This window comes from Cryptomeria japonica, chromosome 11 (genome assembly GCF_030272615.1).
Source record: "Cryptomeria japonica chromosome 11, Sugi_1.0, whole genome shotgun sequence".
Taxonomy (NCBI): Eukaryota; Viridiplantae; Streptophyta; class Pinopsida; order Cupressales; family Cupressaceae; genus Cryptomeria; species Cryptomeria japonica.
This window is the reverse complement of record NC_081415.1, coordinates 398,703,369-398,725,144: the sequence shown is the minus strand read 5'-3', so window position 1 is coordinate 398,725,144 and position 21,776 is coordinate 398,703,369. Positions and strand designations below refer to the sequence as shown.

At 36.9% G+C, this 21,776-nt stretch overlaps 1 protein-coding gene across 4 annotated transcripts in view; it reads left to right on the top strand.

Moving 5' to 3' along the window:
- Nucleotides 1-21,776, top strand: part of LOC131071590 (pentatricopeptide repeat-containing protein At5g02830, chloroplastic) — a 278,239-nt gene that overhangs the window by 251,239 nt on the left and 5,224 nt on the right. The window lies entirely within an intron of this gene.

Genomic DNA, 21,776 nt, shown 5'->3' with positions numbered 1-21,776 from the left:
CAATTTCATTGTATATTACATATATTCTCTAATTAGGGCAAATTTCAACATCAATTGGTACACCAGTGAATCTTCAAAATGTGAGCATGTTGTAAAACTTATGTTAAAAAAACTTAATATAACATTGTTAGTTACGGTGAGATCACATTTATGGCTCAAAATTAAATTTTATTTCTTATAATTTACTTTAAAAAAGCTTATAGACTAACTTGTCATGGTTATTTTAACCATACTTTACTTGTCATATAATATCTCTTTGAGTTCAAAGTAGAAGTTACTATTTTATGTAATGTCCCATCTTTGACATATTTGAGAAATAAAATATTATTTAATTCCCGAAGGCTAAAATATATCAAAAAGGGGAATTAAAATTAATTATTAATTATTGCTTGATGTTTATTCAAAAGTTAATATTAAATAATTAATTAAAAGTAACTTTAGACAAACAATTAATTAAAGTTACTCGATTGGAGTAACCATGTGGGAACTTAATTTGATAATATGTAAGTGGCTTTGGATTGATGCTGACATGGAAGGATTTATGTTTTAGGACACCATTTTCGGTAATGATACTTATCTACCCTAGATGGTCTCAAAGGAGACACTCAAGCTTCTCAATTGGTGTGTAAGGTTGGAAATTTTGTAGAATTTGTGAAGTCTCCATGGGAGACAAATTTGTGGAGGTATTTTATTAAGTTTCAAAATAAGATTATATTTGGATTATTTATAGATTTGAAGAAAATAAATGTTTGTTCAGGAATGTAAGTTTATTATTTAGAATTAAGGTATATTATTGTATTCAAGATGTTGATTATTTCTGGGAGGTTTAATACTTCATTTTGGTTAAGTTGATAATATTCTTTGTTGGAGTGGCTAAATCATTTTGGCATTGAAGTTTGGCAAAGGTCAATATATTAATGTGGGCGACTATTATAAGTGGCAATATTGATTTTGAATATTAATAAAATAATGATCATCCATGGATCGATTGAAATAAGGAGTTGTTCCCTTTGCATGAGAAAATATATTGAAGGTGCAATGGTAATATTATCTAGTGGCTGGCGATTAAGTTGGGCAAATAAATATTTATTTTGGAGGTGAAAAATTAAATAATGTATATTTTCTCCAAGATGGGCATATGTATATAATATGTATATGTAAATAATATTATGTACATTTTATTAAGTTTACTTAGTATATATGTATTTTACGTATATATTATATATAAATATATATTATAAACATTTTGAGTGCAACTTAGAGAGGAAAATATACATAATATACAATATACATAAGCTCAATAAGTAAACATAATAATATGTACATATTATACATAATAATATGTAATTAAGTTTACAATAATTATGCATATGTATCTGTACATATATTATAAACCTAAATTTAAAAATAAATAGTAATTAAGATATACATATTAAGTTTATACATATATTAAACACTGAGATTTATAATTATATTGTATTTTAATATGTAATTATATATGTTTATTGTATATTATGTATATTTTAGTATATGTGTATTTTACATATATTTTATATATAAATTTATACTAAGTTGTCGGTTCGGGTACGGGCACTGGTTCGGGTTCGAAGAATTGGTACGCCGGTACGACAAAATTTGGAAAAGGGGTTTGGCTTCGTTAGTACAAGCATCATATAAACAACAAAACCAACATAAACTTGTAATCATAGCATCATGATCATACCATAATAGCATCATATACATCAAGTTTAATATCAAAATGACAAAATATTCAAGTATCATTGTTTCAACTTTCAACAATTTAAAGTTTAATCATCAAATGGATTATCTAAATTTCTAATTCATCATCCTCATTCTCCTCCTCCTCCTCATCCTCCTCATCATTGACATTGACATTAGATGAACCAATGCCTCTTGCACTATAAGTTTGCTTGCTATCTGAGTCATCAAGTGTTAATGCAACAAGCTGAGAAGCGGAAGCATCCAAATCAGCATGCTTTGGCTCTATATCCGACATCTTTGTTTCCCCCTGGGTGTAGTCACGTTGTTTGTGTGAAAGAAGACGTAGGTTGGAATGCACATATACTAAATTCTCTGCTCTTTTTGATAGCAACCTATTGCGCTTTACTGAGTGGATGAAAGAGTATGTGCTCCAATTTCTTTTTGAAGCAGATGAACTAGCAACCTATGAAGACAAAGTAAACAGTTAAAGTTATACATTTATAAAAATTAAAATTAAAAATTACTAGCAACCTATGAAGACAAAGTAAACTATAAATTAACTTGTGATAAATTTTAATTAATTAAACTTACTTGTGATAAAATTTTGACAAGGAGGGGTTGTAGGTGTTGGAAGCATGCGCCATGGAAGTACCACCAACTATGAGCATCCTTCTTGGATCTATGACGAAGAGCATCAACACTTAGACCATTTCCATTTCCATTTGCAAATTCTATGAACTCATTTGTAACAATATCTCGCAAATCATCATTAGGATAGAGTTTAGGGAATGTTGCCTTGTACCCATCAGATACTTCTAGATCTCTCCATGGTGGAATCCTTCCACGTTTATCAAGAAATTGATTGCTATAGTACTTTGGTGTCAAGGCATATGCAAGAAGATGCAAAGGAGTGGTCATCTTATTCCACCTTTCTACAACAATTGCTTCCACTTCTTTGAAGAATTTTTCCTCGGGGTCTTTCTCTCTTGCATTTATAGTGCACTTCATTTTTTCAAGCATTGAGTCAATGCCATCATAAATTTCACCAATGCAAGGCCTATCCATGTCGGTATGGTGAATCATGATCATAATGGGCTCAATGAAACTAAGGAGATATGTCACAAGATCCCACCATGACTCATTCAATATTCGGTCCCTAGTTTTTGCTGCCCTCTCATTGCTACTTTGCTTCCATATATTCCAATTGGTGTTGATCACCATATTGCATAGTGCCACTCTTTCACAAGTTGTCTCAAGACGATTGTGTTTGATGCAAAACGGGTCTCAGCAACCTATAACACAAATTAATGCCAAAATGATTAAAAAATAAAGCCAAACTTTAAAGAAGAATACACAATATAACTTACACAATAATATTATGAACATTGAAAATTTAGAAAATCAGAAAATGTAAAATTAAATTACTATTTCACTTACCTTCAATAGCTCCAAATTCGAAAAGGATCTAAAAATCCCTTGAGACATGGGGTGGTTTGTGATGAACATTTGGATGTCGTCAGCTCTACATACACATCTCTGATCCATTTTATTTTATTCCCAGTCTTTTGTAGCATACTTTTGAGTGAATGGACCGCACAAGGTGTCCAAAAGATGTGATCATAGCGTTCCTCAACCAACAAACCAGCTCTACAATTTTTTGCATTGTCCGTTATGACTTGGACAACATTGCAGGGTCCCACTGACTCAATGGCGGAGATGAGAATATTTGCAATAAATTGGCCATCTATTACTTGGCCCTCACAATCCACAACTTTCAAAAACATTGCCCCCTTAGGGGACATCACTATGACATTGATCAAGGGACGAATTTTAGAATCTTTCCACCCATCTAAAACAATTGATACACTTGTCTCAGCCCATGAATCCCTTATGGGTTTCAATGCATCTTCAACCCCTTTCACCTCTTTTTCCAATAAGGTTCCACCTACCTTCTCATAACTTGAGCCCTTATACCCTCTTGGAGCTTCATTAACACTTCTCAACATTTGCTTCCAATATGAGGAGCGAACAACATTGAAAGACAACCCATGACTGGAAAAGAAGGGGTGGTTTTCATTAACACTTCTCAACATTTGGTACATCTTGGTCAACAATGTCTCGACTCTCATTTTGAAATGCGGTTTCTAAAGTCCCCTTTGTTCTTTTGCGTGTCAAGGGTGCTTCACTTTGAGGTTCGGATGTGGAAAAGAAGGGGTGGTTTTCTACTACAACATTGGGATTAGATGGGGCTTGCATTCCCTTTGTTTTTTGGTGCGGTTTGATTCAATCTGCAGGTTTCTCTCTTTTGCTGCGTCATGCTCCCTAATATATTTCATCAGTGTCTCATTTGGTATAGGTATACCATCTTTTCTAGGGCATTTTATGATTCCTCTTCCTAGTATTTCACACAAATGGCCTACCACCCAATGATATGAACTATTACGTTCTTTACCACATCCTTGACATCTCCAACGGAATCCCCCACCTCCTAGAAATGGTCTTATAATGTCAACATACTTCCATAGGGGAGAATTTGGATCATTTCTTTGTTTTGATTGTTCATGTGCCAATGGAGGAAGAGGTAGATGCCATTCTAGTTCCTATGGCAAGAAATAATATGAACATATTCAAAATAAAAAACAAAAACAAAATAATGAAAAACAATTAATGTTTCATGTTTGACAATTTGTGAAACAAAAATAGTTGAAAAAAATGTTCAAAAACCTACCCCTTGCAGCCAATGGGAGCTTGCAAATGTGTGGAAATGATGCTGCAACACTTGTTGAAGCTTCAAAATTCAGTCTTCAACTCCTATTTGGTTTTGCAAGCCAAACTTTGTTCACCCTTTCTTCAACCTGCTAGCAAAAAACTTTTGTTTGCAACACAAATGAGGAGAAATGAGCCAAGTTTATGCTTTAAAAGTCACTTTTAGGGTTTTATTTTCATTTTTTAAGAGGCGGATTTCAAAAAAAAACATTCGCAAAAAAAAATGCGTTTTGGGTCTGTCGGCCACCCGGGTTTGACCTAGGTCTGCCTTGGTCTGTCCGAGTTTGACCTAGGTCTGCCCGGGTCCATTCTGGCTCGAACCCGACCTGTGGAAAACGAACATTGTCCAAACCATAGTTGGCCCGGACCAAGACCTGGGGGGTAGGGGGCTGAACCTGATAATCTAGAATATATATTATATACATTTTGAGTGCAATTGAGAGAGGAAAATATACATAATATGTATATTTTAAATATGTATAGGTGTATTTATATTATGTGTATTATATACATATTAATTATTGTATATTAAGTAATTATTTTATATATAATATGTATAATATATTTTATTATATATAACCTTAAACCTAATAAAATGTATATTAATATCATTTTATTAATTAGTCCATAATAGTCTTATACATCATAAGTTTTAGTATATTTTGTTATTGTATTTTAATAATGATATATATGTGATATATGGCAGGCTGGATTAGCTGCCGAATGCTGATGACATATTGGTGAATTCAACCTACCATTACAAAAATGTCTGATTTACCTCTGAAAATAACTCCAAACCTACATAAAAGTCTCTCCAATGAAGCCCAAACAAGAACCCTATGTAGATTCCCCTAAGATATGAACTCGGTTTTCGTCCAATTCACTTTTCCCCTTAGGAGATTTCGTTCCTAGGAGGCTGATCTGCTGTAGAAACCCTTCCTCAGAGCTCATGTGCAATTTCCTGTTCTTAAAACGAATGATTAAACGAGCAATTGGCTGTCCCCCATGTTACTTTATTATCTCAAAACCCTAATTTGATTTTAGGGTTGCCTTTCCATTATTTTCACTCTTTAATAAAGTCTATTTGATTTAAAATCAAATTATTTCCTCCTCTAAGAGGTATGATCCACTTAGGCTCTTTTGATTAATAAATTTAAGTTGCTTTTAATAACAACTTAACTCATGTCTCCTAGTTGTCATGACTCAAGGGGGGCCTCATGCTAGTTATTTTCTTAAAATAATATAAAGTGAACTGGCAGTGTCCTCCTAGAAAATAGGTTTTCTCCTAAAAGGTACAAGACTATCTCCAATCAATGGAAAATGCTCATAGGGGCTCCCGCTCTACTCCAAGGTCCTCCGGGTGGTCAACTAGTCAACTGGCAGACTTTCCCAAAAAAAAAGACCCCTTCCTAAAAAATAGGAGATTGTCTCAAGTCATTTGGAATGATCCATAGATGCCCCAAGACCAACTCTCAATCATTCTCTTAAAAATAGGGATCCCTCCTAAAAAATAGGAACTACCTCTGAACATCCAAAATGGCTTATAAAGCCCCTGCGCAACTCCACAAGCCTCAGTATGGGTCCCCTCTCCACTCCACTGGCCTACGAGAACCAGATGATAGGCCAATCCCTGCTCAACTGCCTGTCACCTAGGAAGGGGACATTACAACACTTCACACATTCTTTGGGACTGTGTTGCATCAGCTATGCCAAAATGTATAAATTCAGTCCTTTTACTAGTTTCATCATCAATCAATGTCTCATGACTATCTTCTCAAACTTGAGTGCTATCATTGGAGTACTTCAAAATATTGTATTCTTCATGAGTATGGGCTACTAACTCATGATTATGCAAAAGTAAAGTGCTTCTGTCCCAAATCAGAAAATTGGGACAGTTATTACCTTCCCTTGTGCTGCCTTTGAAGCCTTCAACACTAAATTGAACCTGCTTACTCTTGGCTGCCACATATTTGGGTATTTCATCAGTGATTGCCTTCAAAATAATTTGCTTACCCATTTGTGTGAACTCAAGCTCCATCTTGTTGAAATCTTGGATGTATCCTCCAAGAGATTTCAACCATTGTATTCCCAATACCACTTTGGTACCACCAATACCAACAACATGGTACTCATCATCAAATGTATATCCATCTAATTGTATACTCAAACCTTGGTATCCTTTTTGTGCAACTAATTTTGAATCCATCTTCCAACATGACGCTAAATCCGGGAAAGTCCTCTACTTGTAGTCCTTTCTTGACTACAAAGCCTTCATCAATAAAATTATGTGTAGCACCTCCATCCACCATACACATAACTCTTTGTCCTTTGACAATTCCTTTTAACATGAAAGGATAATATTTAGGAACACTAGAAAGAAAAGCAAGTGTACCTTGTGCTAAGTCAGCATGCTCTAATGGTGGTGGCTGCCCCTCATGTTCACTTTCCGAACTAGTGTTTGTTACAGCATCATCATTGTCGAAAGTGACCTCAATGTAATGTACTTTGCCTTTCCCGAGGCATCTATGACCATGCTCCCATGGTTCCTTGCAAGTGAAACACAACTTCTTTGTCATGTCCCCATTTTTTGCCCTTCCTTAGTGACAGCATTGCTAGCAGGGTTGGTCTATTATTTGGTTCCCGTAGGCCAATAGAGTGTGGAGGGAACCAACTCAGGGGCTTAGAGAGTCATGCATGAGCCTTTCAGGTAGTTTGGAGCAGTTGACGATAGTTTCATAAATTTAGGAGGGATCCCTATTTTTTAGGGATTGATTGAGAGTGGGCTTGGGGGCATCCGGAGACCTCTGGGAACGTTTTGGAGACTTTGAGTGCATCTCCTATTTTTTAGGAGGAACTCCCAGTTCATTGATAGACCTTCCAGAGGTGCACACAGCAAAGGAGGACCATTGGGATTCAGTTTCAGGTTGGCAGGTCCAGTCTCCTACTTTTAGGAGCATCCCTAGATTTTAGGGGAAAACTACTAGTTGGCTTATGTGGCTCGGGCATTATCCACAGGCAGGTGGCTTTGACCGGTTTACAGTTTTGAGTTTATTTGAGCACTTGATGAATAAAATAGGAAATATTAAGATATTTCCTAAGTTGATTAAATAATTAAAAGGTGATTATATTAATCACTTATCTTATTATATTATTAAATAAAAGCCATAACACCTTTCCTAGGCGTGGCAACTCCTTTCCTAGGCGTGGCAACTTGGAGGAGTTGCTTTAAGTGATTTTGGCCCCATTCAATGAATAATTGACCCCTCTCGAACTTCTAAAGGGATTGTCTTGCAAATAAAATAAAGTTATTTTATTAATTAAAAAGGGCAAATGAAACCCTAATTCGAAATTAGGGTTTGGGCTGAGAATAAAAGGTGTTTGGGAGCTCATTTTGCACATCTATGATTGGAAAATTATTATTTTTGAGAGCCATTTGGTATTTGCAGGTGTCTGAACCGAATTTGGAGATGGAAACCTTCAGATTTGGGTGAGAGGACGAAATCCCTCTCATATTTAAGCTACCTATTTTGCCTGGAATGTTCATATTTTGCCAATTAGGGCCAAAAACCAGTATTTGGTAGCAGCTACAACAGGGTTACAGTCTGATAATCAAATATGAGCACTTTGGTTGACACTTTCAGCAAGTTATTGTTTATTCATGCCAGCCGTACCCTCCCAATCAACCAATGGGATGCAAATAAATTAATAAAGGGAATTTAGCAGCAGCTATTGGTTAGAAAATCATTGTTGGGAGGTCAGTAGGGAAGATCAATGATCTCTTCTGTGAATTCAGGGCACATTTGAATGATATCAGCAAATTAGAGGGGAAAATAGGGCCAATTTGGTGATCTCTCCTGGCAAGATTTTAGAATAAGCTTCAGAATTGCCAGCCATCCATTCAATTGTTTTTGATAATTATTGTTTAGAAGAATTAAACTCATTGGAGTTGTTAGTGCACTTTGGAAGCTCCTGTAGTAGTATTTTCCTTCAATAAAGTCATTAAAGAAGCCCTCCAGGCAAGGCGTTGGACCCTTGGTAGGCCAATTTGGCATGTTAGTGTTGAAATTCAATTATTCTTTGCATTTGTTAATTGCTGTTAGTAAATCAGACATTCTGAAATTTAGTTTCAGTAGTTGTCATTTGTTATTGCTTGCATTTCTACATTCTATCATCTAAAAACCCCAAAAAACGCCTTACACTCAAACTTCCTCAAGGAAACTCCTAGCTTCAATTCGTTGGTCAAAGATTGATTTTGAAACAATACAAATCAGAATTGTGCCATCTCCTAGTCGGGATCTTTCATTCTTCCTACGCAACTCATTCCTCCTCTCAAAGTCCAAATTAGGTGATGTAGACTTAGGATGATTGAAAACTCTCTCATCTGATTTGTCATCTGGCTTGTTGTTCCTGAAGTTTTTCTTAGGTGGCTGATTTGTAGAATATGATGTATCAAGGTCTAAAGCCAATTGGATAGCATCATGTAGAGTTCTAGGCTTAAGCACCTTAACAAGTCCCTTTGTTTTATCATTCAATCCTTCAATAAACAACATTACCACCCTTTTTTCATTCATATTAGGTACCATCGCAGTGATCTTTTGGAACTCATTAATGTAGGAGTCCAAGTGTCCACTTTGCTTCAATTGTGCCAACTCTCTATAGTACACCTCTACATCCTTACGATCAAATCGAGCAATCAATTTGTTGCTAAATTCCTCATAGGAATGAATCAAACCATGGTTTTGAGTGACCAAACCATGATGCCACCAATCATACGCGATATCCTCTAGGTGCATGGTTGCAAACTTGATTTCTTCAACCTCTTTCATTGGCTTAAGAGTCAAGAATGTTTCTAACTTGTGAATCCAAGCTCTAGCACTTGTCCTTATACTACCATCAAATGTAGGAAGAGTAAGTTTGTTTGTAGCATGTTTAAGATCCTTCTTTTGATGCCATGGTCTTCGTTCTTGCCTTGTTCTTCTAATCTCTCTTTCGCTGTCCCATATATTGATGGAAGGGTAAAACATCCTTGACATATTGAGGTAAAGTATTCCACTCATCGTGCATAGTCATAACATTATCTGTAAATTGTTGGTTGAAAATTTTGCACACCTGGGGGATGTGCAAAATTGTGGTTTCAGTCATAGTGTGTGAGTATAAATACTCTACTAATTTAGGGAAGGCTCCTCCTATCTATTAACTAATCTAAACTAGTATGGGTAGGACAACAATCTTTCTTCGTCTTTCAAGAAAGACTATATTCTTTCCTCTACACAAAAAAGTAATAGCAATTGTAAATAAATAACAGCAACAACTTATAAAGCAAAATGAGAGAGGAAATGAAGTTTCCTGAAAGCACAAAGACTTTCGTCACCTCCCCGGGATGGGAAAACAATATCAAACGCAAAGTCTTGAATATCCGCAATCCTATCTACCCTTTTATAATGATAACTTTAAGAACAAGTGCAGTGTATAACAGCACAAAGTCTACAAATATAATGCTGTAATCTCCCTACTAGTTAGAGATCACTGTCCTGCAAAACAGATTGTTAGAATGCAACAAATATACATATAACTAATCTAACTTGCAATTAAACTTCAATTACTTAATTAAAACTAATCTCAATTCTTATTTAATAAAAAGGATACGAGTGCAGTATTGGGACCTGTAATGCTCGGCTTCTTGGAACTCATCTTGGTTCCAAGCCATACCAGGAAACCGATGGATAATTCGATCCCTGTCTTGGATGTAACATCTTACATCCAAGCCTACCAAGGAAGACCATCATATATGATCTATTCCTTGCCTTGGATGATGCATCTCACCATCCAAGTCTACCAGAGGGGAGCGGCCAGATCCGTCTCTTTTTGGGTGAGCCTTTGACACCCAAGCCATAACATATATGCATATAAGTACTCAGTATATACTGCCTACCAGGGATTATCATTATCCCTGAATTAGGCTAAGGGAATTTCCTCCCAATAGCCTCCATCATATAGCCACATTATTCATATTACATTCTACAATTCATTATCATTTTTCATTCCATAATTTACGTTTACATTTACATATTCCTTAATTCCCTTTATTGATCCTAGATATATATAAATATTCTGCATACATACCTATATTCATTGCTACATACACACATGATGATATCCAGTAATATATATTCAGAAATATTCAGTAATATATATGTGTGTGTGTGGCACACACATCCACACACATATATACCCTGTGACCAGTAAACAGCTCTTACCTGTTCGTAATCCGCAACTTGTAGTTGCAGTTCGTAGTCCGCAGGGGCCGTTTGTAGTCCTCCCGTCTTCCTCTCTTCCTATCCTCCCTTTACTCTATGGAGGTCTTCCTTTATACCCCATGGTGGGGAAGGGTCGCGACCCACCACGGGGTCCCTTTCGCAGGAAGGGGTGTGACGGTGGTCGCAGCCCAGGCTGCGACCCCTGTCCCACCACTTCCCGCGGGGGGGGCCACCATGGTGTTAGCTCTCCACGTTGGGTTATACACACTTTTAATATACTTAATAAACTTTACTTTATACAATTCTCAACTCCATTTAATATTTACATCATTTAATATTAAATAAATATTACTATTATTTGATCATTTTATATCAACCTTATTTAATTGTTTAACATTAATTAATAATCTATTTCCTCTTTTAATACATTATTTTAATAATTGATTTCTTTTATATATTTCTTTTATAATTAATTTCTTCATTTTATATATTCTATTATCCTTATTGGGATATTTTATAAGATTTACATCAGGTGATATAGTAGAGGGTTATCACAGTCCCTCCGTCTCAATTTTGCTTGTCCTCAAGCATTTTTAGATCCTCCTCTTTTTCCCAAGTAGCATCCTCATTTGGGAGATTCCTCCATTTAATCAGGTGTTCGGTAATGGTTCGGTTCCTAAGCTCCAGGATGATCTCAGGGTACAAAGTGAATTTCCCTTCATCATCTAGAGGAGGTAGTTCATTGCGTGGAACCAAGTGTTGCCCGAGAACCTTTTTAATTCAGGAGACATGGAACACATTATGTATTTTACTGTCTTTGGGGAGTTCTATCTCATAAGCTACTTCCCCAATCCTTCGAATTACCTTGTAGGGTCCATAGAACCGGGGTTTCAATTTTTCAGCCCCATTCTTCTTGAGGGAAGATTGTTTATATGGTTGTAGCCTTAAAAACACTAGATCTCCGGCCTCGAACGTCCTTTCCGTACGCTTCCGGTCTGCATAGATCTTTTGTTGATTTTGGGCTTGTTGTAAATTCTCTTTCAAGGTCTTCATGATGTCCCTACTCTGCTGAACAAAATCTTGTGCTCTTGGTACTTTGCTTTCTTGGGTTATTAATTCCCCAAAGCTTGTGGCCTCATACCCATACAAGGCTTGGAAAGGACTCATCCCTATTGACATGTGGTGTGTCGTGTTGCAACAATGTTCTCCCAAGTGTAGCCACTTAATCCAAGTAGTCTGTTGTCCTGTAATATAATTCCTTAGGTAGCCCTGTATCCATTTTTTCACTATCTCAGTTTGTCCATCAGTTTGAGGATGGTAACTGGTACTAGGGGTCAAGACTGTTCCTGCCATTCTGAAGAGTTCTTGCCAAAATTGGCTAATAAACTTGCTATCTCTGTCACTAACAATATTCAGGGGGAGTCCGTGGAGTCTGAAAATTTCCTTGAAGAATAGATCGGCTATTTGGTAGGCTTTGTATTATGTGGAGACTGCAAGGAAATGGGCATACTTCGTGAGTCTGTCTACCACCACAAAAATGTTATCCTTTCCTTGTGTCCTTGGCAACCCTATTATGAAATCCATAGAAATTCTCTCCCACTTTTGATTGGGAATAGGTAATGGTTGAAGCAACCCAGCTGGGTGGGTGAGTTCAGTTTTATTGCGTTGACAAGTTAGGCACTCTTGTACATATTTTTGGACATCTCTTTTTTGGTCTTTCCATGCATACTTTTCCCTAATGTGTTTATAAGTTTTATAGTATCCTTGATGTCCTGCCAGGGGGTTATCATGGAATTCTTTTAGGATTTTTCTTTTGAATCTGGTTTGAGGAGTCAAGTATACCCTTCCCTTGTACAAGATGAGATGTCCCCTAACTTTAAAATCTTCATTGGGAAGGTTTCCCTCCAAGATTTCCTTTGCTTGTGGATCTTGGTCATATTCATTAAGGATTTCTTCCTTCCAGTCCTTTGAGATGTTGGTAAGGGTATTGAGGTGGGCTCTTCGGCATAATGCATCTGCTGCCCCGTTATTCACCCCTTTTACATATTCTATATCAAAGTCGTAGGCTTGTATTTTGCTCGCCCATTTTTGTTGCCTATCATTAAGATCCTTTTGGCTCAAGAAGAAGCGTAGACTGTTATGATCGGTTTTCACACCAAACTTCCCACAGACAAGGTATTGGCAAAATTTGGCCAAGGCGTGCATTATGGCTAGCATTTCTTTGTCATAAATAGAGTAGTGTCTTTCTGCTTCGGTAAGTTTACAGCTCTCAAAAGCTAGGGGGTGTTTCTTTTGCATGAGGACTGTCCCAATTCCCTCCCCGGATGCATCACATTGTAGTTCAAAAGATATAGAGAAGTCGGGGATGGCCAATACTGGACATGTGCTCATGGTTATTTTGAGTTGTTCAAAAGCTTGTTGGGCTTGGTCATTCCATGTGAAAGCCCCTTTCTTAGTTGGATCAGTAAGGGGTGCTGCAATCTTGGAGAACCCTTTTACAAAACGTCTATAGTATCTGCATAGTCCCACAAATCCCCTTAATTGTGTAAAGGTTCTAGGGGTGGGCCATTCCCTGATGGCCCTGATCTTTTCTTCATCCACACTTACTCCGACCTCACTAATTTTGTGTCCTAGGTAGATGATTTCTTTCATCCCAAATTCGCATTTGGAGACACTGGCATATAATGATTCAGACTCAAGAATATTTAATACCTCCTCAATGTGTTGGAGTTGTTCTTCCCATGTCTTGCTGTAAATAAGTATATCATCAAAGAATATTAGAAGAAATTTCCTCAATTGTTGCTTGAATGTATGATTCATGCATGACTAGAAGGTGGTCGGGGCGTTAGTGAGACCAAATGGTAGGACCAAAATTTCGAAATGCCCATAGTGACATCTGAATGTTGTTTTGGGAATATCCTCTTCCCTCATTCTAATCTGATGGTATCCTGACCTTAGATCAATTTTAGAGAAAAATCTTGCTCCGTGTAGTTCATCCATTAGTTCGTCAATTCTCGGAATAGGGTATTTGTTTTTTATAGTCTTTTTATTTAGGGCCCGGTAATCGATGCACATTCTCATCGTCCCGTCTTTCTTCTTGACCACTACCACTGATGAAGCAAAGGGGCTGCTGCTTGGTTGGATGTGTCCCATTTCTAATAACTCTTTTATGGTTTTTTCAATCTCCTCTTTGAATTTGTGAGGGTGGCGGTAAGGAGTGGTAATGACAGGTTTTGCTCCTTCTAATTCAATGGAGTGTTCAAATCCCCTTTTGGGGGTAAGCCTGGGGGAATGTCTTTGAAGACTTTTTTGTGTCTCCTAAGGATGGGTTGTATATCACTATGAACGATTTGACCCTCGGTCGAAGATTTATCCAAGACCATACATTGGGCGACCCACTCTCCTTGATCATGCCCTAGGATTCTCTCCATTTTATTACATGATACTATCTTTGGAGAGCCATCGGGAATTCCTTTTAATGTTATCTCTCTCCCTTCATGTTGGAAGCATATCTCCCAATTTGGACTGTCCATGGTGAACCGTACCAATGAGTTTATCCATGGCATCCCCAAAATGATGTCGTTCTCTAAGTTCACCACAAAAAAGTTCCTCTTAATTGTATGCCCTCCCAAGGTGACTTCCAATTGAGGTATAATTTTAGTGCACCTGTCTATGACTCCGTTGCCCATGATCACTTCAAACCCTCCAAACTCTTGAGTTTTTAACCTTCTCTTGGCTGCTAAGTGTTTGCTAATATAGTCATGTGAGGCTCCTATGTCTACCAAAGCGATTACTTTCTGTCCTTTGATAATCCCTTTGAGTTTGAAGCATCTATTCTCACTTCCTTGAGTGATGACTGCCAAGGTACCCGGTTTGTTGCTTTCAAACCTGACCCTTTTATAGGGTCTTTCCTCATCCTGTATTTCTTCTGTGTTATTTAACTGTCCTCTTTTACAATCATGGCCTTTCCCCCATGGGGCCTTGCATTTGAAACATAACCCTTTCTCCATGAGTTCCTCTCTCTCCTTACATCGGCGATTCAAACTCCAAGGTTTCTTGCAAAAGCGGTAGGGCCTCTCCCGATGGTCCCTCTGGGGTCCCTCATTCGTATGCGGTGTTTTGGCTGAGATGTTCTTGGGGGCACTAAATTCGACCATCCTAGTTTTCTTAATGGCCTCTACTAAATTTTGTGGTTCCAAGGGTTTTACAAATTTTTTAATAGTCTCTTTCAAGCCTTCTAAAAACATGTAAGTAAGCCTTCTCTGGGATAGGTCGGGGACCATTACTGATAGGTTTTGGAATTGGTCTATATAGTCTTCAATGGTTCCTGATTGCTTAAGGTGTGTTAACTCTTGGAAGTACCATTTTGAGTCTTTCTAGTCAAACTGGCTGATGAGTTTTTGGGTAAACTCATTATAGGTGGAGATATTTTTGTGTACTAGGGTAATGAGACCGTTATGCCACCAATTATGGGCTGCTCCAGTTAGATGGAGTATGGCAAATTTTATAGCATCTCCTTCGTTCATGGGGTTGTATGAAAGGTATGTATCTAGTTTTTGGACCCAAGGTTGGGCGATATCCTTTCCTGACCCATCAAAGCATGGTAGGGACATTTTGTTGACTTTAGCTTTGAGGTCTTTACCCATAGGCTTTCTCCTTCTAACTTCATTAGTCTTGGACTCACAGAAGTCCCTGAAGGAAACCACCCTCTGAACTTCTGGCTCTAATCTAGCATAAATTTGGGTGATTTCTTCCACCCCAAGTGTGGCTTGTTCCTCTTCATCTCCCACATGTTCTTCTCCTGGAAGAAATTCGGGAATTGTTTGTTTAGAACTTTGAGGAGATCGTTCATTATCGGCGTGATTAGAGTGTGTCTCTCTTCTAGGGTTTGGAATATCTCTATTGTTGTTGTTTGTACTTTGGAGGATTAATTGGCTCATTCTTTCGAATTTCTCATTGGTTTGCTCCATAAAAGTTTGAAGTTGTTTGGCTAATTTATCGGCCATTGCTTTCGCGCCTTTCTTTCTCTGATATGTGATCATAAACTAAGAATCCTTTGCACAGGTTGGCAGGATTATGCTCTGATACCACTGTAATGTCCCTACTAGTTAGAGATCACTGTCCTGCAAAACAGACTGTTAGAATGCAACAAATATACATATAACTAATCTAACTTGCAATTAAACTTCAATTACTTAATTAAAACTAATCTCAATTCTTTTTTAATAAAAAGGATATGAGTGTGGTACTGGGACCTGTCCTTAGGAGGTTGTAATGCTCGCCTTCTTAGAAATCATCTTGGTTCCAAGCCATACCAGGAAACCGATGGATAATTCGATCCCTGTCTTGGATGTAACATCTTACATCCAAGCCTACCAAGGAAGACCATCATATATGATCTATTCCTTGCCTTGGATGATGCATCTCACCATCCAAGTCTACCAGAGGGGAGCGGCCAGATCCGTCTCTTCTTGGGTGAGCCTTTGATATCCAAGCCATAACATATATGCATATAAGTACTCAATATATATTGCCTACCAGGGATTATCATTATCCCTGAATTAGGCTAAGGGAATTTCCTCCCAATAGCCTCCATCATATAGCCACATTATTCATATTACATTCTACAATTAATTATCATTTTTCATTCCATAATTTACGTCTACATTTACATATTCCTTAATTCCCTTTATTGATCCTAGATATATATATAAATATTCTGCATACATACCTATATTCATTGCTACATACACATAAGATAATATCTAGTAATATATATTCAGAAATATTTAGTAATATATATGTGTGTGTGTGGCACACACGTCCACACACATATATACCCTGTGACTAGTAAACACCTCTTACTTGTTCGTAATCTGCAGCCTGTAGTTGCAGTTCGTAGTCCGCGGGGGCTGTTTGTAGTCCTCCCGTCTTCCTCTCTTCCTGTCCTCCCTTTACTCTATGGAGGTCTTCCTTTATACCCTGTGGAGGGGAAGGGTCGCGACCCACCACGGGTTCCCTTCCGCAGGAAAGTGTGTGACGGTGGTCGCAGCCCAGGCTGCGATCCCTGTCCCACCACTTCCCGCAGGGGGGGCCACCTTGGTGTTAGCTCTCCACGTTGGGTTATACACACTTTTAATATACTTAATAAACTTTACTTTATACAATTCTCAATTCCATTTCATATTTACATCATTTAATATTAAATAAATATTAACATTATTTGATCATTTTATATTAACCTTATTTAATTGTTTAACATTAATTAATAATCTATTTCGTCTTTTAATACATTATTTTAATAATTGATTTCTTTTATATATTTCTTTTATAATTAATTTCTTCATTTTATATATGCTATTATCCTTATTGGGATATTTTATAAGATTTACATCAAGTGATACAGTAGAGGGTTATCACAAATACACTCTAAAACTACTTTATATGGGAATTACTACAAGCACAAAGTCCTGCAACACTTCTCAACTTCAAATTGCAAACTAAAACTAATTTCACCCTCAATACCTGCAACACAAAGTTGACAATTATTTGGAGTGAAGCTCTTTTCAACAACCTTCCACAATCTCAAGTAAGCACAAAGATATTTCCCAAAATGACATAAGAACACAATGTGGACAAAGCAAGATTTCAACGCAAAGTCTGAAATCCCACACTTCTTTATATTACTCGAAAGATGATAACTTACAACTACAAAGCGAATTTACTTGCTAGCCAAGAAGATATAGATTACAATAGACCCCCTCAAGTATTTATAGGAGAGGAGCCTTGAGAAAAAGGTGGGAGGATCCCAACTAACTTGAGAAATTCTCTCAACCACCATGACTTATTCCAACTACAGTCCTAATCTAACTCAACTTGTAGTTGTTTTACATGTAATTACATTTTACAAAAATGCAAGTGAAAGCAACACTTGCAATTACAAAATTTGTTTTTACATGTAATTTGTCAAAACAAAATTGCAAATGCATAATTGAAAGTATTCTATGTGTCCAAGACACAACCCTATTTACATCATCCTTTGTCTGTGATGATCTTCATACTGCTTTAGGACGCTAGAACTTGAAGTATTTAAGATTAGTAAAGACATGTTGAACTGGAACGGGAATTTGCATCCTTAATGATCTTTGTGTCCTTGGCCAATGAACTTCAATTTCATCTTCTTGCTTGGGGTAGCACTGGCTTTCTAAGAGGGAAGCTCTTTGCAAGGCTGAGGTAAGAAGCCTATCTCTGTCTTGAAAGTATTCTATGTTCTCAATCATTCATATCACTTATCCATCTCCTTCTATGGCTCCGTCATGTTGTTCTTTCTTTGTATCATCCTCCAATCTTGGAATCTTCTTGCAAAATAAGGCCCATGCCTTAATTTGTTGATTTGGTAGGTCGTGTGATTGTGTGCAAACGAGACTGACTTGGATGAGACAAAGGGGCTACAAAAGTGGGGTCAAAGCTCAATTTCGGGTCTTGGGAGGCTGATTGCAAGTGTGGAAAAACAAGAGCATTGACTTGCAATTGTGGAGAACAAACGTGCAACTTCATATGTGTAATGGGAAAATACAAGTTTGCACTTGTAATTGGATCCTAGAGACTCATTTTCAAGTGTTTTTTAGTGCATTTTGGACTAATTTCGGGTTTTGAAAGGTTTTTTGCAAGTGCAATGTAGGGAAAAACCTTGGCACTTACACTTGTAATCGGGTCTTGAAGACCCGACTGCAAGTAAGCATTTTGATTGGGTATAAGCCTGCAATCTTGTGGGAAAGCCTTCACAATCTATCTATGGGAATTTTGTGGAGGCAAGCAATGTTTTAAAACTTTTGAAATCACTTGTAATCGAGTCTTAGAGACTTGACTACAAGTAATGAAAGCCATGGATAATGAACTTGCAATCACCCTTTTGAGACCCAAAATGAAACATGTGGGCATAATAAAGAAGAAACAGCAACAATAGGCATTATTGGTAATTGTATGTAATGGAGGCAATGTTCTTTTATGTGAAAAGTACTTGCAACAGCAACATAAAAATCCGACCAAGGAGGGAAGGGCATCATCAAACTCAAATCTGCAAAAACCTGGCAATGGTAGAGCAAAAATGAGGGATTCAATAAAGTTGCAGACCTTGCCAAGTGTTCTTCATGCCAAAAATCTCTCTAATAGGGGTTTGAATGAGTAAGAGCAAGTAAAAATGAGCACTAAAACTGATTTCGGGTTTGGAAAGACTCTTTACAAGTTTAAAATAACTTGTAATTCCTCATTGCAAGCATTTCGGGTTTTTCATTACCCATTACAAGTTGAAAATGTCTTGTAATCCTTTACTTGAAGCAAATTGGGTTATTTTTGGTTCATTACAAGTTGCTTTTTGAAAATAACTTGTAATGAAAGCTTTTAAAATCACTTTACAAGTTTGAAATATGACTTAAAGGCAAATTCAGGTCTTAAAAGTCACTTTACAAGTTTGAAAAAATTACTTAAAGGTCAATTTCGGGTTTTAAAGGACACATTACAAGTTAAAATAACTTGTAATTTCAATTACTTGCAATCACCTCAAAAGGACCCCCACTTACACATTACAAGTTAAAATAACTTGTAATTTCAATTACTTGCGATCACCTCAAAAAGACCCCCACTTACACTTAAAGTGAAAACAAAAACATAAAGTGAAATTTAAAACTTGCAATTGCATCAAAAGGTTCCTACCTGCAGTGACTTTACTTGCAATGACATCAAAAAGACCCCCACTTGCAATGACTGCTCTGAAACCCGAAATTGCATACATAATGGCCAAAATGATGGCCAAAAGTAACCAAAATTTTCACAGAGATGGAAGATAAACTCATGATTGATTTACCATCAAGAAATGTAGAATTTCCACCTTGAAAAGTGTGCCTTAGAGCCTTAAAATCACAAATTTCAAGCAAAAAGTTCCTACTTGCAGTGACTGCTTTGAAACCCAAAATTGCACAAAAAGCTAGGAAAATGAAGGCAAAAATCAACCAAAACTTGGACAACAATGGCAAACATCCCCCCACATGTTTTAACATTAACAAATATGAGTTTTGGCACCTCGTAAAACGTGCTTTAGAGACAAAAACAACACATTTTGAGCAGAAATTCATAGGGGTTGTCAAATTTTTTAAAATCCAAAAATTGGGACAACATAATTGTCACCTCATCATCTACATCAGCAACCTCCTCTTCTGCTTCATTCCTAGACAAGAAGGTAGGCAACATAGGTCTATCTGACGTACGTGTAGGAGTCCTCTCCACACATAGTGTACCAATTGCACTATCATTATCTGCTTGCTCTTGATTTTGTCTCCTTGGAGCCATGTTCCTTTGTTGAATGGTTGTTATAAGTTGTAAAACATTTGTTACTTACTACTATCCTGCTGCTAGACCTCTCAAGATTTCCCTTGTTTCCCTTTCATCATTTGGCGGTGGACTATTATCCCTTCAATCACTCATCTTGCTAGCTGATCCTGTCTCAAGATGTTGTTTTGCTGCTATAGCGATTGATAAAGTGTCTTGTTCTGGATAAGGTTTAGACCACTGAAATTGTTTCCCTTGTTCCCTAGCAATATACCTTTGAGTTCTTTCACTATCACGCATGAGTCAAAATACTGACATGCAACTCCAACCGGCTAACATGCAAAGTAAACCCACCTTCTAGAACTGATCAAAATTGTCAAGCAATCAAACCCACAAATCTGTACTACTTGAAAATGTCATGCAAAAGAAACCCACTTCATAAAACTGATCTAAACTGTCATGCAACTTTCTAGGTGTTTGAATAGAAGACATGCATTGATAGGAAACAACATGCAAGATCCTAGGTCACCTCCAAATTGACATGCAAGAGTGGCTAGCTCACATGCAACTAGAATCTCTGACATGCACTAACAAACCCAACAGGCTAGCAAGAAAACCAGCTCTGATACCACTGAAATATCCTGGACTTGGATAATGCTTCAAAACTGATTTGGGTTTCCATTTTTACTCATGTTTTGTTTCATCATAATGTAATATTGCGACATGCAAACATGCAGATTGAAAATGCAATATGAACAATATAGATTTTCAAGGAAATCAATCAATGAACTATAGAGAATCTAAATAAGCCAATGGTATTCTTTTGATATAGAAATGTATTTCTATTTACAAACACATGCTGCTGTTACAAAACAGAAAATGGCTAATGCCATCAGGTAACACATACCCGGAATGCCTCCATACATTTTTTAACAAACCCTCTGAAAATCTACGAGATAGATCATTGAATGTCCATGAAAACTGATCAATGATGTGCAACTATGAATCTTGAGATAAATTCACCAAGTGGGCTGATCTGGGTTTCCATCCAAATAGCCAAAAGCTCTAGAGTTTTTGTCCTAGGGTTTGTTGAACCTGCAAGCTAAATCTCTCAATCTCTCAAAGAAAAGTTTCTTTGAAAATAACAACTCAAGAATGAATCCTCATTTCACATTTTCCTCCTTTATAATGCTTTTCCTTTTCGAAAGTAATACTTTATTTTATTTCTTTCTTTTTTTTACTTTACCCTCCAAAAGTGACTTCACTTTCTAATTTGTCATTGACATTATCATAAAGTCACTTTATAAAATAAAGTATGACCAACTGCTAACTAATTAAAAATAAATAATCCCAAGGACTTAGTACTATTTAACATTTAATTAATTAATTTATTCTCTTGCATCAATCTAATTAGCCCACAGGAATAAAATAGGCTAATAATCTCCTCTAGGTGATCACTCGGAGAAAGGGAACATTACATCAACCTTTCCCTTTATCTTCTGCAAACTTGATAGCATGATCTATGTCTATGAGCAATTGCAAGTAATCTGATTTCATTAATTTCAATGCATCTTTGATTGTTTGTAAATTTGCAAAAGTGGCTCCTCCTCCAATGCCTTTTTGCCTCTCAATCTGAGCTTTCAACGAGGTCTTCAATGTATTTGTATGTACCATCAACTCTTGTGACAATTTGTACCACTTTCTCTT